Raw genomic sequence first — 16,541 nt, forward strand, 5'->3', positions numbered from 1 at the left:
AGCCAGCAGAACTCCTGAGACAAAATAAATAAATAAATATAAATAAAAGCAGAGGAACTACAATAGTTGGCATCAAATGATGCTGACATAATAAGTATCTGGGTTACTTGGAAGTAAGATTGGTTGGATAGTGTTACCTAGCAATGCACTTTACACAAGCAACAGATTGAAGACATTCGGTGATGCCACACATGAAAGAATTATATTAAGTGTAAAAATACCATAGAAGAGCCCACTATGTAATCTTTGTTTGTGGATGTCCACATACTGAGTGCTAAGATCATAATGATCCTGTGATCAGGGCAATGGAAGTTTTAATCTAAATTATATCAGGTAGTGAATCAAAGTGAAAGATTTCAATCATCTGTGGAAAGGAAACTTCAATACCTCCCTGAGTGGTGTGGAGAGAATTCTTACACTCACTAAACACTGTTCAGAACATTATTTTTGTCTTGTTCTTGAAAATGCCATAAATTTGGTCTTGAATGGTTTGTGGGATCTAATTCAAAATACTGCAGGAGAGTTGCTCCGTATTAAAAACAACAGTAAGACTAACTTATTATCAGTAAGTATAGTTTATTTTCATAGCAGGAGAGCAGGTCAAATAGATCCAGAATCCAGGTGTTCCTTTTTAGAAAAGCAAGCTACATAAAAATGAGGCAATGAGTAAAAAACAACCCAAGAAATTCCAAAAGAACCAATTTGGATGCAGACTGGAGGCTAAAGAGAACCCAACAATCTTCCACAAAACAAAACAAAATAAGCCTCTACTCATACCTAGTACATTTGTGCTTCATTTCAAAAAGAAGCAAACAAGAAAAACATTTTTAAACATTTTTAAATGCCTAGCATTTAAATGCCTAGCATTAAAAATGTTTTAACACTGTGAATAAAAAAATCCACAAAACATGTTTGGTCAAAAGGAAACTGGAAATAAATATGCTAAAAATACATTTAGAGATCATCCGGAACTAAAGACGTGTGTGAGCTTCCCCAGTCTATGTAGCAGACACATCAGAATAGGATATTTGGGCTACCTATGGGAAGTGTTATATCAGGAAGAGGTCAGTGAGCCAAAAGTCACCAGGACAGATGGTGTCACCAAAGAGTCCCAAAGGGCTCCACACACAAAACGACAGACCTGCTGGTCAAGGAGTCCAGCCAGGTGTGCTGGGTCTGTCTGGGCTGGAGTTAACTTTCCCTGCAGTAGCCCGCACAGTGCTGTGCTCTGCACTCACAGCTGGAACAGAACTGGTATCACACCAGTGTTGTGTCTATTGCTGCATAACACTGGTACAGCATCAGGACTCCCTCCAAGCCCCCAAGAGCCAGCAGGCTGGGGGTGGGCAAGTGATGGGGGGGGGGGGGGGGGGGGGGGGGGCGGGGACATCACCAGGGCAGCTAACCTAAACCAACCAAAGGGGTATTCCATAACACATGATGTCACACTCAGCAATAAAATGGGGGCTCTCGTGAGGGAGCGGGCTCTCCTTCCAAATAACCACTTCGCATTTTGATGCCCTGCTTCCCAGGACGTGGCCGAACATTGCTTGTTGATGGGAAGTAGAGAATAACTTTTTTTTGTTATTCAGTAGGTTGGATAGTAAGGTACTGGTTGTACTGTTACACTTTCAGGCAGAGGATGAAGGGTTAGGGAGCAAGTAAATAAGTTTTATTTGGCTGGCAGTTTTTGTAGAGAGTAGTAGACATAGTAATCTTGTTTAGAAAAATAAAAAATACATAACCCAGTTGGGGAACAATATTGCCTCCCAGATATTCTGATAAATGCTGGTGGAAACATATTTTACAGGAGTGGGGTGATGCCCATTCTCGCAAAGGACCCTTAGTGAAAGGTTCACCCCATATATTGGAACTCTGCTGCAGATGGGGAGCAGTATCTCTTTCATCAGCTGACAGTCTAGCCCTGAAACTCTCACCCCCATTGTGGTTAACGTGGCAGAGAGGCAGCTCAGCACCACACAGCTGTTCATTCACCCCACCACCCCAGTGGGATGGGTGAAAGAATCGGGAGGGAAAAAAAAGAAAACATTCATGGGTTGAGATAAAAACAGTTTAATAGGATAGAAAAGGAAGATAAATAATACTAATCATAATGAGATGATGATGTTGTTGATGATGATGATGATGATAATAATAATACGAATAATAACAGTAATAACAGTAATAATAGAACGTACAAAGCAAGCGATGCACACTGCCATCACTCACCACCCATTGACTGATGCCCTGAGCAGCAGTTCCCCCAACCCAGCCAGACACCCCATATTAATTGTTCACCATGATGCCATATGGTATTGAACATCCCTTTGGCCAGTGGGGGTCAGCTGTCCTGGTTCTGTCCCCTCACAGCTCCTTGTGCACCCACAGTCTCCTTGTTGGCAGGGCAGTGTGAGGAGCTGAAAAGTCCTTGACTTAATGTAAGCAATGCCCTCTAACAATTAAAACATCAGTGCGTTATCAACATTATTCTCATCCTAAATCGAAAACACAGCACCATACCTAGTACTAGGAGGAAAATTAACTCTATCCTAGCTGAAACCAGGACACCCCATACAAAGACTGCCATTTTCAATCTGAATTTGTAAATATCTTGGATAACTAGAAAACGGTCACTTCAGCAAATGAAAGAATTCTCTCAAAATACAACAGCTCACCTCTGCACAGGTAGCTTGAAATTTAAATGATTTTTACTTCCAGCTTGCTGGTGCTTTCAAGCAATTGTTGTCATGCTCTATTGCTCCTATCTTCCTTGTCTCTGCCTTTCTGCTTAATACTACCAGCACAAGTGATCAGATCAACAGGCTCTGCCCATGGGTGACAGCAGACCCAGAGGGAGGAATAAGAGTGGGGAAATGGCAGTCATGAACTTGCAGACAATGCCCTCATATTTAGCATCCTTCTGTGGATTTCTCTTTCTTGAATTGGTCCAGCAATTTCTGAATTCACTATGGAGCATCAGTTTCCACTGATGCTTCAAAATGCTATTGCAGTGTAAACAGCAGGACAGATAGTGCACACTGCTGTGATAGATTGCTCATGAACAGAAGATAGCAGGCATATGATACTCCACTCTAACTAGAACAGGATATTTTACCCTCAGTAAATTCTTTTACTGCTGCGCCAAAATGACTCGAAATATTGGATGTGGAGTTCTGTGCCATCTGATCATTTCATCTCCTTAACTATAAACAAGTGCAGAGATAAAGAAATTTATAAACTGCGAAACCATTCCATAAAAATTACAAGCCTTTAGAGAATCAGCTACATGTGTCAAATGTTGGTGCAATATTTCAAAAAAATGCTTTATAAATTGGAAAAAGGACAAACCAGTCATTTTAGTAATATACTGAAAAACAACACATATTAAAAAATCAAAAGTTCTTGCATAATAAAACTATATCTAGGATCCAATCACTGGAGCTCTAATTAAAACTCTGTAGTTTTCAGGCATTGCAGTCTATCACACTTAGGGGTTTTATGCATATTAATATCCTGGGGCTATAAACTTTAAAAATAAAAATAAATAATAATAAAAAACCTCATGTGAACCTAAATGCATTGTTTTTTATTTTTATTTTTTTAATGGAGAGACCTCGCACAGTTTCTCTCTTCTGTAACATGAACAGATCTTCCTGTTATTTTTCTTTCTGTAAGTTGTATTCAAACATAGTAGTATAATCAGGTCAGTCAGTTGCAAATATATCACATTTTATTATCTCTTTACTGTATGGTTTAATCACTTTGAAATTTGTTTTCCATTCATTCAGCACCAGTGCTTGAATCCAAATGTTTTATGTAATTTCAATTGTCGATACCAAACAAAATTAAGAGCTTGAAGTATGAATGAATTTTTGACTTGAAAAGGGATGTTTTAAAGCTCATCATAAGCCTGGAGATAAAAGAGAAAAACGTGAAGAGAAATATGGATAAAAAAAAAAAGCTGAAAAAAACCAATGAGTCTTTTTGCAATCTACGTCCATGAAGCACATTCTAGGGAGAAAGAGAAGCATAATAAACTAAAGAATAAGCAATATAAACTGACCATAAATTTAGCTTAATAATTTGGAAATGGTTGCTGAGTGGTGTAGGCTGCCAGAACAGCCTTCCCCTCACAAGTGGAGGGAAGCATCAAATAATAGCTAACATGAGGATACCTTTAAGGTGTGTACTGTGTAAGTCCTGACTGGGCTGACATACAAAGAATTTGATGACGTATCCAGGAACATAACAAAGTCCAGGAAAGCATTTTGTCTGTCTGTTGCTTTATTTATTGTGGCTACAAAAGCTACTTCCTGGCCAGAGGAGTCCTTGGCTTAGTGTAAGCACTGCTCTGCAACAATTAAAACATCAGCATGTTATCAGCCCTCTTCTCATCCTAATCCAAAACATAGCACCCTACTGTGGGAATAGAAATGTTGTTTTTGCAGTGTTACATTGTATAGAAGGAAGGAATGTGGTATTGAGATTTGCTTACAGTGATAAGAAAGCTCAGCAGGTGACCTCCTAAAATGCAGACAACCAGACTCCTTAGAGCAATCAGGTGAAAATCACTATGTTAAGTCAAGCCAGATAAGGGGAGAAAACATTACCATCTCAAAAACAGGCCGGAAACTGAAGGCCAGGCATTGTCTGTGAAGCATCAGATAGATTGTGAACCTGGATTACCCACTCCAGTGGGGAAACAGGGGAGGGTCCTGTCATCAAAAAGTATATAAACTGTGTTTTGGAACTAGTAGGTGCGCTCTCCTGCTTGTGGGGCGCCCGCCATTGCAATCGCGAATAAATTACTACTTCACTGAGATCCTCGCCTGAGCCTAAGTTATTGGCTACGGAGCGTTTCTCACACTACCAACTCCTAGGAGGAAAATTAACTCTATCCTAACTGAAACCAGGACACCCATTTAGATGTTTCTCTTCACAACAGGCTTAACTGCTTCCTTTGCTTATGTTAGTGTTTGCACACTCAGGAAATAATGACAGCAGAATATATATATATTTTCTTTCATTAAGATCAGTTAAAAACATCACAAATAACCCTGCAGGCTGCTTTCAGCATTTAGGAAAATCTATCAAGCAAAGGTATTATATTACATCTTTTAGCCTGAGTGACTTGAAAGCTGTCTGAGCTTTAGAGGCCCTGACCCCACTCTCAGCAGAATCAGTGTGCACCATTTCATCAGCCTCAAGTGCTAGTTATTTACAGCCATGTTCAAAACTCCTGTTAGAATATGGCAAAATCATTCCTGCTTTTCTCTTCAGATGCTGGGGACTGTGAAGGACCATTATCAGGAAAGGATGAGATTCACATAAAGAGGCATTTTTAACACGCAGTGCGTATTGACAAGCTTGATTTCTCTAACAAGTAAAGAAGAGGTGACTAATGGAGTATGTATATCTTCATAGGTGAAAGACTGCAAATAACAATTCATATTTAGAGTCATAATAGAGAATACACAGGTAACAGCTACAAGCATTCTGTGTAGGTTGGACAAAGTTCTTCAGTTTCTCCAAGTAATGCCTAGTTACAACAAGTATATTATTTCTGTGCTTAATGGTCCTCGTACATGATTTGAGAGATTGTTGGATTATTTAGAGCTGCAAACCATCTACATTTTATTTGTCTAAAATTACATGTATTTATATGTAGAAATGACCTAATTTTTAAGAGTAGCATTTAAGCATTTACAGACAAAATAATTCATCAAATGATCGCTGGTTAATTGCAATGAAATAAGAAAAAAAATGGAGTTTGTTGTAAAAAGAAAAATTGTTTCATGTTTAATCAGTTAGCAAGCAGAGTGGTTACACTACTGCTTTACAGTAATAGCTCTAGAAAGAGCAGCAGCAGCACCCACCTTTAAAGCATCTAGAGAAGGCAAAACTAGCACAGTCTTCAAAGTGACACTAATTATTACCTGGCTAATAGGAAGGACTTTTCAGCTCGATAAATGAACTTATGTATCACTTAGACTAAAATAAAATAAAAAAATAAAATAAAAATTCACTTAGACTGATTTGTCAAAAGCTGAATTACAACTCCTGCTATTGTAGGTTATCTCAATGTACAGAAGAGTTTTATATCTAGCAACACATTGCAGGAATGGTTAGTATCACATTGTGCTACACAACTCCAATATTTATCCTCTGCAGCTGAAAAAATAATTCTGAGCTTCCTCTTGCTATGCATTCTGGGGGGCTGCAAGATGATTACAATCATACCTCAGACAAACAAAGAAGTGTTCATGATTGAAACTTTTAGAAAAAGATAAATAGCTCATATGCTCTCTATATTATCTTCTAATCTGATTGTTTAATTATTGAGGAGTAAAAATATATTTAAAGAAGCCCTTCATGCACCTTTGTTGCCAAATTCAATGATCGTGGAGTAAAAGATTTAATATGCAAACACGGCACAGTCACAGATGCTAGAATTAGTTACCATATGATAACAAGCTTCTCTGCAGTGCATGTGTATTAAATTTGGAAATTAGTCACCTGGCAGTTTTTAATGAAAAAAGTTACTCTCTTCAAACACAGGTAAGAGATCTTTTAAAAGGAGTATTTAAACATTCTCTCAGAAAGTTCAAAATGATTGTTTTGTAAAATATAATCAGTATGGTACAACAAATTAGAATTACCCAAAGCAGCGTGTCAGTGGCTAATACACCCTGATGATGAGGAAGATCAGGAATCAGCCAGTGAAAACAAGCTAATAAACAAGCACAGTTGAAACAAGCAAGTTGAAAGCACAGAAGTAGCCCCAGCACACAGGTAAACAGACTGCATACTTGTGAACTGCAGAATTTAACAGAGGTACTACAACTGACAAGCACAAACAGCTGGTATTTTAGTTTACAAGGGACAAAATGAGACTTGTTTTCCTTCCCTAGCGGAAAAAGAGATGCAAATCTCTCTGGGCTGAACACTTAGCCATATACCACTCATAGGTTTTAGCCTCATCAAGACTTTCTGAAGTGTGTTTTGTCTTAGCCTGTCTTTTTGATGAGACAAGTCGCACACCAAAAACATCTCTAACTTTTCCATTTATTTTATCTGATGCAGTAAAGAATATAAGTGTTTCATGTAAAGTTTGCTTCCTAGCCTGATGACCATAACTTAAAAAATCTTGAAGCAGCATTCTCCTGATTAAACATTACCTCGTTAAGAACAGTGAAAGGTGAAGCCTGCTGAAGCATGCCCAAAATTCAGCAGAACACATTTTTGTACGGGGTCCTTTTTTTTTATTATTTTTATTTTTTTCTGTCCTTTGTATATATCTTCAATTAAGAGGAAATGTTTTGTATTTTTATATTTTAAATTAAAATGTGGACAGTTTTTCTAAATGCTGTAAGACTCACTACATATTCGTGGAAGGAGAAGTGGTGATATATGGAGTAATAATTCGTGTCAAGAAGATGGTTGATGTTAATAAAGAAGGAGGAGATGTGGGAGTGTGGCCATGGGGGTCGACAAGCCCCATGGTTGGTGATAACATCGGACTCTTAACGATGAGGCCATCAGGAATGTAAAGAGTTTAGAGGGAACAAAGAAGGGTGATTGAGGAGACACCATGCCATCTCGGGTTGCTTGTTCTCCCACCGTTAAGACATGGAAGTTGCTGGGGGTTTGCTGGTTGCCGGGCAAATTTTTTGACCAATGAAGAGTTAGTGGAAAAGGACTGCTGTGGGGTGAATAGTATAAGAAGGGAGCCTGTCCTCAGTATGGGATGCAACATGATATGATGAAGTTCTGTCATCAATAAAGTAGTAGCAGATACTGATCCTAAAAGAACCCTGGTGTCTCTGTGGTCATTACGCCACAGATGGCACCCGAACAGGGACCTGAAGAAAACAGGGACATAAACAACAGGAACAGGGACAGGCTAACAGAACACGGACCAGGACAGGGACATTGATGGCCTAATGAAGATCAGTTTGGCCAAACTCAGCAAACCGCTCAAAGAAGCTCGTATAGAAAGTCGCTGGAAATAGGTGCACCGGAGCTGGAAGGAAGCTCAAGCTGAGAGAAGTGGACCCGCCCACACAACTGTCCCTCGCTGGCCGAAGGTAAGCAGTTGTGCATTATGGGGAATCATAAGTCCTTAGAAACAAAGGCTGTCCTGGTAACCTTACAGCTTATTCAGACAGTTTATGATCCTGAAACATGGGACCAAATCGAGGTCAAGGTGTGGGACTCTGCTACTAGAGACAACGGGGTTGCGGTGGGATTGCTTGGCACTTGGCGAGCAATCTCTGAGGCCTTCTGAGAAACACTCCGTAGCCAATAACTTAGGCTCAGGCGAGGATCTCAGTGAAGTAATAACTTATTCGCAATTGCAATGGCGGGCGCCCCACAAGCAGGAGCGCACCTACTGGTTCCAAAACACAGTTTATATACTTTTTGATGACAGGACCCTCTCCTGTTTCCCCACTGAGTGGGTAATCCAGGTTCACAATCTATCTGATGCTTCACAGACAATGCATGGCCTTCAGTTACCGGCCTGTTAAATTTCAAATTTCTTTTGACTTTTTTACTGTTTGAAGTGGTAATATTTCTTCATTTATCTGACTTGACTTAACACCGTGATTTTCACCTAATTGTGCTAAGGAGTCTGGTTGTCTGCATTTTACAAGGTCGCCTGCTAAGTTTTCTTATCACTGCAAGCATATCTCAATACCCCATTCCTTACCTTTAAACAATGTAACTCTGCAAAAACAACATTTTTATTCCCACAGCCTTAAAGAGCCATGTGCAACCACAATCAGAAACGTGTGGTTTGCCACATAGCAAGGGAGCTGCGGGCTCGTCCACTGATCCTTCTGCTACACCATTGACCCCCCGCCGCTACTGCCATCGCAGGCCTTTGCTGTTATGTCCCCTGGTGACCTGGACGTTCCTTTTGATCTAGGCCCTATAGGCCCTTAAAAGGAGCTGGATCTGTTTCCCTTAGATCCAGGAGGAACAGGATACATAAGGCCCGAAGGCTGAGTTGCTTAACAACTTAAAGCAAGACATATTGTTCCCACAACTAGCCCTGGAACTCTCCGGTGTTTGTAATCAAGAAAAGGAATGGAAAAAGGAGACTGTTATATGATCTGAGAAAAATTAATGAAGTCATGGAAGATATGGGAGCACTTCAACCAGGATTACCAACTCCAACTATGCTCCCCGGTCATGGACATTAATAGTAATAGACTTAAAGGATTGTTTGTTAAACACTTGCCAGAATTCGGAAAACTTTGCCATGTTTATGTTTCAATTGATACCTTTTCTGATTGTACATATGTATAGGCGTACTCGGGTTCCTTATGAATATGTAAAAGCAATGTTCTATATATTTAGAAAGTTCGACAGTTGTGTATGCGTGTTGGTAGAGCATAGACTCCCCTCACACCCAGCGCTGCTTACTTGCCTTTTATAAATATTACTAAATTCAGATTGAGTTGTATCTTCATTTATAACAAAGTCAATACTGGCAAACAGAAAAGGATTGAAACTGAATATGAGGTCAGGTTTCAAGACATCTGCAGGAATAATATCTTTAAGCAATCAAATGATGTCTTTGAGTTCATGAGCTTTAAACACTTCCCTTTAAACTTTTAAAGGCCACTGTATCAGCCTGTGTAGTATTGTATTTATATTTCTGGTATAATAATATTTAAGTTTTAGTGACATATTGCTACTACTACTACTAATAATAATAATAGGAGGAAGAAGAAGGAGAAGAAGAAGGAGAAGAAGAAGGAGAAGGAGAAGAAAACACATAATTAGATTTTAAAACATTTCTAAAATTCAAGACCCTTTGGATCTGGTGCTAGATTGGAAAACTGCTAATTACATCACTAGTTGAATCCTATTTCTTATACCACTACTTTTTCTCCCCTTCCAAAGATTTTTTTTTTTTATCTCCTGAGTGAGAAACGTATATGAGAAACATTTAAAGAGCAGAGATAGGGTTTCTGATATATAAAGAAGATGAATAATCTATAATTAAAATGTTAAGGGAGAAGGAAAGCCAAGCAAAAAGCAGACCAATCATCCTGAACAGAATTTGAAATCATTAGCACTGAAATTCTATGCAGGCAATTTTAATGTAGGTAGCTGTACAGTCTTTGGTTTTGACTTAGAGAAATGTTCAGATTTAAAGTTAACTGACGAACAGCTCCTCTGCTGTTTTGTGGATTGATTAAAATCAGATTGAGTATGGATGTGAAAATGACATTAACATTAAAGTGCTAAAAGTTCAGATGAAAAGCATTTTTTAGTACATAAAGTCTAACACCATGACAAATTTAGGAGAAAATTTAGATGTAATTTGATATTTTGTTCAGTCTCAAGAGAAAATAGTTACATGACACTGTTGAGTGATGTCTGTATCAATTATAATTATTAACATGACATATAAAATGAAGAAACCATTTTTATAGCTACTTTATTTTCACAGAAAGGTGTGCATTACCTGATATGGTCTTTAGTGCAGTTATGTGGTCAGACCAGCCAATGTCATTAATAACTCTAGGACTCTGAAAATGTGCCATTTCCAGTTCTGAAGCCAAAATAACAGGTGTTTTGTAACATCTCCTATTGTCGGGATTCTTGAATGTGCTCTAAATTCTGTTTTCACTCTACCTATGTGACGTGCGACTAGTTTTTCAGAAGGACAGAAAATACACTGTTGAGTACTTCTGAAAACTGCATGGTAATTGATGCCTCGATTAGAAAGCATAATCAAGTATTTTGGACAACTAAATCAACGGCAACAATATTTGATCCTGTAAAAGTATATGGAATATATGCAGACAGTTTTCTAGTCTCTTCATGTCCAGTGAGGAGAGGCTGAGGACACTTTATTTGTCTAATTTAGAGAAGAGGAGGCTAAGAGGAAAACTCATTGCTCTCTACAACTTCCTGAGGAGGGAAAATGGAGAAGGAAGTGCAAGTCCCTCTTTCCTGGTAACCAATGGTATGACACGCAGGAATGGCATAAAGTTGCACCATGGGAAGATCAGATTGCATAACAGGAAAAATTTTGTCACCAGGATGGTGGTCAGGTACTGGAACAGGCTTTCTAGAGAGGTGATTGATGCCCCAAGCCTGTCAGTGTTCAAGAGGCATTTGGACAATGCCCTCAACAACATGCTTTAATTTTTGGTTAGCCTTAAGGAGGTGTGTTGGGTTTATGTAGCAAGGTTTTGGTAATGGGGGGCTGGAGGGGTGGCCTAAGTGAGAAGAATCCACAAGCTACCCTGTGTTTGATAAGGGCTAGTTTCAGCCAGCTCCAAAGGAATCCGCTGCTGCCCAGAATCAATCCAACAAGCAATGTTGTCTGCATCTCTGGGAGAGCATATTGAAGAAAGGCAAAAATCTGTTGCACAACAGCAGCTGGGAGAGAGGACTGAGAAATGTGAAAGAACCAGCCCTGCCGACGCCAAACTCAGTGCAGATGGAGGGCAGGCGGTGCTCTAGGCAAGGAGCAGAAGTTCCCCTGCAGCCTGTGGAGAGGCCCCTGGTGGAGCAGGCTGTCCCCCTGCAGCCCATGAGTCCCACATGGAGCAGATCTCCACACTTCAGCCGGTGGAGGAGCCCCCGGTGGAGCAGGTGGATGTGGCCTGGAAGAGGCTGCAGCGCATGGAGAGCCCCTGCAGGAGCAGGCCCCGGGCCGGAGCTGTAGCCCGTGGACAGGAGCCCACGCAGGAGCAGGGAATCTGCAGGGAGCTGCCGCCCATGGGGGACCCATGCCGGAGCAGTTTGCTCCTGGGGGATGGACCCCGTGGTACGGAGCCATGTGGGAGCAGTTCCTGAAGAGCTGCTGCCTATGGGCAACTCCTGCAGGCTCAGTTCGGGAAGGACAGGATCCCGTGGTAGGGACCCCATGTGGAGCAGGGGCAGAGTGACCGTGAAGGAGCAGTAGAGACAAAGCGTCAGGGACTGACCTCAGCCCCCATTCCCTGTTCCCCTGTACTGCTTGAGGGGAGGACGTAGAAATGGTGGATGGAGGGAAGGTGCTTTTAGTTTGCTTTTAGTTTCTCACTATTCTAGTGATGGGTAATAAATTACATTAATCTCCCTATGGTGAGCCTGTTTGTCTGTGATGATAATTGGTGGGTGGTCTGCATGTCCTTATCTCAACCCTGGAGCCTTTTTCATCACATTTTCTCCCCTATTCCCTTTGAGGAGGGAGAGGGAGAGAGTGGTTGTTGCAGAGCTCAGATGCCCAGCTGTGTAAAACCACCGCAAGAAGTCAAGCAGTTGGACTAGACGATCTTTGATGTTCCCTTACAACTGAACTATTCTATTCTATTCTATTCTATTCTATTCTATTCTATTCTATTCTATTCTATTCTATTCTATTCTATTCTATTCTATTCTATTCTATTCTTGTACATATCTAAACAATGCACCACATGTAACCAACTATTCATAAAACACATACACACCTTTACTTTGTCGATGAGCATTTCCTTTGTATTTTATGGCAGCTTAAGTTATAACTAACATCAAAAGAAAAGGTGAAAAAGAGCCACCCTAATCCCCACAAATAAAACCAAATATTTACAGTCAAGAAATGTTAGGTAACTCAAAACTAAGTTTCAGTGTGTCCGCTTGATGTTCAGCTGGAGAAGATAAATTCATTAAACTCAGTAAGAGAGGTATACTAGCAGAAGAGGGTAACAGTGAATACTGTATATAGTTTACTTTTACAATAGCGGCAATCAAAGCAGATTTCGATAGTTCAAGATATGCTCCAAAACCTTAGTTGATCTAAGTGGGAATGAATACCACCTCATTGATTTTGGAAATTTAATTGCTGTGCTATTATATTGGTTTGAAATTTTCAAAGGAATGAACAGGTGGCTTTTAATTGCTGGTTGTCTTCTGGGTTGTGAGAATTCAGTTCCTCGACAATATATGGGTTTGCCAGCTACAACTGAGTTAATTTCACAAGGCTGAATATACAGATAATACAGTTGGTGTCTCAGCTACAGAGAATGATTTTTTATTTTTTATTTTATAAATGGAAACCTGCCAATACAATACACTCGTTAAGCACCTGTTATTATTATAAAGCTCTAATAATTGAAATAATAGAGTAATTGTAACTGCATGTGTTTTGCCACAACTCAGGAGCTGTGATGAGAGCTGGCAGTTATGACTCTATGAGCAGTTATTTTAACTGGAAATAGATAGATATCAGAGTTCTGCTACATTCAGAATTAGAATATACAAATTTTCCAAACTGGTATTTTGAATTTGCATGTCACTTGCTAGACTTGAGCAGCATTCAACAGTTGCTGCCTTTATTTGTAAGAAGAGACAGCTGGAAAAAAAAATCCACAATAGCTTTGACTTTTTTTTTTTTCCTGAACTTCCTGTTCCTGGCAGATGCACTTTTGAAATGTGTATGTTTCAGCTTGGTATGAGTCATGCTGTAGATGACAGTGAGAGACAGAGCATTCTCCAGGGAGAGGCCAGCACCACTGCCCCAAAAGCACCAGATGCTCCAGATCACTTCAAGGCACCACAACACAAGCCTCAATCAAAATATGCATGTAGTAACTTGGGGGTCACACCCAAAGGCAGTACTAAAGGAAACACTCGGTAAAAACACAGGCAGGTTACAGAACTGCACAGACTGCAGTAGTACACCAAGAAATGCAGTTTATTGCTAGCATTGTATTGCAAATATGTTTAGTAGGCTTAGAAGACAATTAAAGGTGCGACTCTCACACGCTGAGCATACAGGATTGCACAAATCAGAAATGGAGGCTTGCACTCCAGTCATTTGCCCTGTTTTCTTTGTGAACACTAGATAGGGCCATCAATCTCAGCCATAAACTGCTTCTTCTTCTGCCATGTTTGACTGACGTGAAAACACAGCTATTAGACTCAAGAGAGGTATTGTTTATGAAGCTAAAATCTATCAGCTGTGTTTGTTAGTGGTTTACACCTTCAATAACATCCTTTTGGGTCCACATTACAGTGTGTGGATGAATTAGTTACAGTAATCTGAATGCTTATGGTTCTTTTGTGTTAGTGAGATATTGAAGCATTGTACATATTGCAACTAAAATGTTTTTATAAATACATCAGTAGCAAAAGGAGGATTAAGGAGAATCTCCATCCTTTTGTGAGGAGAAACATAGAGATGAAAGATGATGATAAGGATGAGGTATTTACTGACTTTTTTGCTCACTCTTTATCCGTAAGACCGATAGTTCTCAGGGTACCCAACTCCCTGAGTTGGAAGATGGTGACAGGGAGTGAGATGAAACTCATGTAATATGATGGGAAACTGTAAGTGACTTCCTACGTGTTTCGAACACTCATAAGTCAATGAGGCTGGACAGGATTCATCCCAGGGTACTGAAGGACCTGGCAGAAGTGTTCACCAAGCTACTTTCAATAATTTACTAGCAGCCCTGGCTAACTGGGAAGGTCCATCTTGACTGGAGGTTAGTGAATATGAAACCAAACTACAAGTAGGGCAGGAAGAACGATCCAGGGTACCGTGGAATGAATGAAGAACTGGCTTGATGGTGGGGTTCAAAGTGTCATAACTGTTCGATAAGTGAAGTTCAATCGATTTGGCAGCCAGTCACTAGTGGTGTTCCCCAGTGCTTAGTGTTGAGGCCAGTTTTGTTTAACATTTTTATCAATGGTCTGTATGAGAAGATCAAGCACACCGTCAGTAAGTTTGCAGACAATACCAAGTTAGGCAGGACTTGATCTGCTTGAGGGTAGGAAGGCCCTGCCAGGATTTCTCAGGAATATCTTTCAGTGGTCTGTACAGTTTGGACTGCTGGGCTGAGGCCAACTGCATGAGGTTCAACAAGGCTACATGCTGGGTCTTCCACTTCGGTCACAACAACTCCGCATAGCATCATAGGCTTGGGGAGGAGTGGCTGGAAAGTTGCCTAGCAGGAAAGGACATGGGAGTGCTGGTCAACAGCTCACTGAACATGAACCTGCCATGTCCTCAGGTGATATCCTGGCCTGCATCAGAAATAAGATGGCCAGCAGGACTATGGAGATGATTGTTCCTCTGTACTCAGCTCTGGCAAGGCCGGACCTCAAGTACTGTGTTCATTCAGTTTTTGGGCCAGTCACTATATGAAGGATATTGAGTTGCTAGAATGCATTCACAGAAGAGCAACATAGCTGGTGAAGGGACCAGAAAACAAGACTTACAAAGAGCAGCTGAGGAAATTGGGGTCTTTTAGTCTGGAATAGAGGACACTGAGGGGAGATCTCATCAGTGTCTACAACTACCTTAAAGAAGGTTGCAGTGAAGAGGGTGTTGATCGCTTTTCTCCTGTGATAAGTCATAGGATGCAAGGAAATGGTCTCAAGTTGACCAAGGGAGGTTTGGGTTAGACATTAGAAAGAAAATTTTCATTAAGAGGGTGGTAAAGCATTGGCAAAGGCTGTTCAGGGTAGTCTTGGACTCCCCATCACTGGAGGTATTTAAGAGACATGTAGACATGGCACTAAGGGACATGGTTTAGTGATGTGACTTGTTAGGTTAGTGGTCTTGAAGGTTTTGTTCCAATGTAAACAATTCTGTGATTCTATGGTTCTATTATGTAAGCCTGTATTTTTCAGTTATATTATGGATTTTTTCTCAATGAGAATTAATATTTTTGAGGACAAAACAAAAAAATGAATTAGTTCTGTGTACAAGGTGCAAAAATTCTTTCAGTGATATAAAAGGTAGATGAAATTTCTGTCTCACTCACTGTTATTAGCAGATTTGAGTGTGGTGAGGTTCCACGGTGCTTGTAGCATTTTTATTAAGATGGCTATGGGTGGGAAGAAAATAACTTCCAGCTTTCCTATGACAAATTGTTCTGATTACTGAAGATGTCAATGTTATTGAAGGTTCTAAGTAGAACAAGGCCTTAGGAAGCTGAAATAAATCCTTTTTTTTTTTTTTTCCACTAGTGAGTTTTTCCTTCTTGAGATAAACAGTCTGGTGGTATCAAAGACATTTCTTCCGCAGAGACTAATAGTGTGAAAACGTACCTCCTGCTTCTCTTTTATTTTCACTTGTTTTACTTTAAAGTATGATTTTCTGGTGTATCTGAAATTTCCCTTTATTTGCAATACATTTTAAGCGGGTTTTGGCCAGTATTCAAGTATCAAACTAAAAGCAAACAAGCAAACAAACAAAAAAAAAAACAAAAAACTTCTTACTCCTAATATGCCATTTTCTAAGTTAACTATGTATGTTTTATTTCCCAAATAAAATTATCACAGTTATCCCTAGAAGATGATTCTGCATGATTCTGTTTTCACAGAGGACATGGAGATTTTAAACACATTTAGTTCAAAGACTTATGCTAAACACAAGTGATAAAGAATCCTGAACTCAGGGCACATTTTGGAGAATATCCTACTCCAGTTTCACACCTTGCTCTGTCAACCCCAGTTTTCCCACCAGTCACTGACAGAAAGTGAAGTCAATGTGCAGACCACTGTGAGAAGATAACAGAGATGCTCTGCTGCTGGACATAGCAGTG

At 40.0% G+C, this 16,541-nt stretch overlaps 1 long non-coding RNA gene across 1 annotated transcript; it reads left to right on the forward strand.

Annotated features, from left to right (window-relative positions):
• The first annotated feature begins 1,411 nt into the window (after positions 1-1,411).
• Positions 1,412-16,290, forward strand: LOC310889664. Its single transcript, XR_014576707.1, has 2 exons — positions 1,412-8,087; positions 8,757-16,290. It is a non-coding gene; the product is annotated as an uncharacterized lncRNA (long non-coding RNA).
• Positions 16,291-16,541: the final 251 nt, after the last annotated feature.

This window comes from Anser anser (genome assembly GCF_964211835.1).
Source record: "Anser anser genome assembly, chromosome: Z".
Taxonomy (NCBI): domain Eukaryota; kingdom Metazoa; phylum Chordata; class Aves; order Anseriformes; family Anatidae; genus Anser; species Anser anser.